The sequence below is a fragment of the Nelumbo lutea genome, chromosome 7 (genome assembly GCF_056320005.1).
Source record: "Nelumbo lutea isolate HS-2025 chromosome 7, American lotus-T2T, whole genome shotgun sequence".
Lineage (NCBI taxonomy): Eukaryota > Viridiplantae > Streptophyta > Magnoliopsida > Proteales > Nelumbonaceae > Nelumbo > Nelumbo lutea.
The window spans coordinates 55,368,537-55,371,091 of record NC_142690.1 but is presented as its reverse complement, the minus strand read 5'-3'; positions in this window follow the sequence as shown (position 1 = coordinate 55,371,091).

Below are 2,555 nucleotides of genomic sequence, written 5' to 3'. Positions count from 1 at the left end.
TTTTAATAAATATTTTAAAGTTATTACATAAATTTGTTAGAATATTTAAATAATTCTTTTTTTTTAATTTAAACTTTCTTTACATAGATATAGATAAAAAGTGGGGAAGAGGATGAATATTAGTGATAGGTTAGGAGATAAATAGGAATTGGAGATGATTTAGGAGAAAGTAGGGGAGGTAGTTTAAGAGAAATTTTAGGAGAGGATGAATAGTATCGTTCGACATAGGTGATGAAACCGATCTTAGGGATGAGTTATCCGGTGATTGTTTCTATCTCGTTAACCACAAAACACGTCGGAAAAGTCATCGGCGTTATTATATGGTGTCTGAGTAAGTTGTAAAAAACAATGAAAAATGAAAAAAGGAAAAAAGAAAATATTCGACACGACAACACCATCTTTTCATGTTCTCCCCTACCCCGCTTGGCCGCTTAATTAAGGAGCTTCGATGTTTGTAATCAGGAAACACGATTGGTTCTAAAGGCAAAGCACATGCTAGATTGTAACACAAACTAAATCTAGAATTCCTAAAGTCTCTCTATGTTTAGAGTCTACCAAAGTTATCAACGGCAATTAGCAACATAAAACCAACTCTCCTTGTAGGTTTGGAAGTACCTGGTCGATCTTAACGTGATTGATGTCTGCAATTTGGGGAGTTGATATTGGTGCAACTGGAGAGGTCCGGTGGTGGTACTAGCCTAGGTGGAAGGCTAGTGGAGACTAAACAATGCATGGGAAATAAGAAGAGGTCAATTTGGTAGTTATGGTTGTTAGAGCAAGAGATGAAGATGGGGTCATGAAACCTTGGTTGGCGATAGGGCTAGAAAACTTTAGGTGGTGTAGACATCGGTGCCAATTTGATTGTGCAGTGGTGCTCCTGCCTGTGTCTCAATAGTGAACTCCAATAGTGTGCAAAATAGGGGCGGTTGCTCATTTGGAGGAGTCGATGATTGTTTTGTTAAGTTGTTTTAGGGAAGAGGGAAGGAGAAGGAGATTACTTTGTTTAGTTTCTTGTATACATAGTTACATACGTTATGGTTACGTTGTTGATCAGGTTGTTGGATTTTAATCTCATTAGAAGTTAAATTCAATGGGGTTTGATTGATCAATTACATGAAAAACACACCTGCACACATGTCTTGGAAAATAGTTTTTCCCCTTACTAATACCAGTTTTCAACTTGCCCCACATTTGAGAATTACTAAACTTGTTTTGAGTTTTTAAATAGGAGTTTATTACACTCCTTATGAATAAAGAGGAGAGTATGGAGACTTGTTACTATGCAACGCATACGCGTGTGTGCGGCGTAATGAGGTGCTTTAGAGGCGCACTTTGCTTGCACTTCACACTTTTCTAAACCAGAACCTTCCTCTACTCCATGACTTCAGAAATTATTTAAGAAGTGCGAATCAATCAAATGGACAAACAAGTTTTTTGAAATCACTCATGTCTCTTTTAGTTCGATTTGCTACACAGAAGGTTTCTTCGAAGACCGGCTTTATTGTATCTTGGGAACGGATTTGTCTATAACCCAATAGCAAACTCAGTGGAACTGAGTGGGGGCAAATAACGTTCTAAAGACAGTGTCTTTAGACACGTCTAAGAGTTTTTCCTCCAAATTTTAGTGACTCCAATTTCCCAACAATTTTAGAACATTATTTTGCAATAGAGGCAAAAACAAGCATGACTTTGATCAAGATGAACCAAGATCTTATTCGACTTGATCAATTTGATGGAGCAAATTTCAATCGATGGAAAGACAAGATAATATTCTTTTTTACCACATTGAAATTGTACCATCTCTTGGGTTCGAATTTGCAACCACTTCATGAATCCATTAACAAAGACTCTGAAAATCTAAAGAATGAAAGAGCAAAATGAGAAGAGAATTCACTTCTATGCCGAGGACATATACTGAACGCCTTATCAGACTACCTCTACAACTTCTACAAGTAACTTACATCTCCAAAAGAAATTTGGAAAGCTTTGGAATTCAAATACAAGGTGCAAAAATCATGTTTGAATAAGTATCTTATCGTAGAATACTTTGACTTTACCATAAACGACCATAAGCCCATACTAGAACAAGTTCACGAACTACAAGTGATAGTCAATAAAATCCGATCCCTTGATATCATCTTTCCTAAATCTTTCCAATTGGGAGCAATAATTGTCAAACTTCTACCCTCTTAGAAGGATTATAGGAAGAACCTTTTGCATAAGGCTGAAGAACTTACCTTGGAGCAAATTCAGTAAAACAATCGTATTGAAGAAGAGTCTCGGATTAAAGACAATATGGATAAGACCCTGACTAGTATGCTGAAATCTAAGGTTAATTTTATGGAAAATTGATCGAATAAGACTAATCTTACATTACAAGTAAAGAAGAAGGACAGGAACTTCAAGATGAACAACAACAAGAACTTGTTATATTTGTGGAAAAAAAGGGGCACTATGCTCGAGTCTACCGACATCGGAAAGGTGGAACAAGTTCGCAAACACGGTGGAAGACAATCTAGTGGTCATGATTACTGAATTCAATATGATAGAACCAT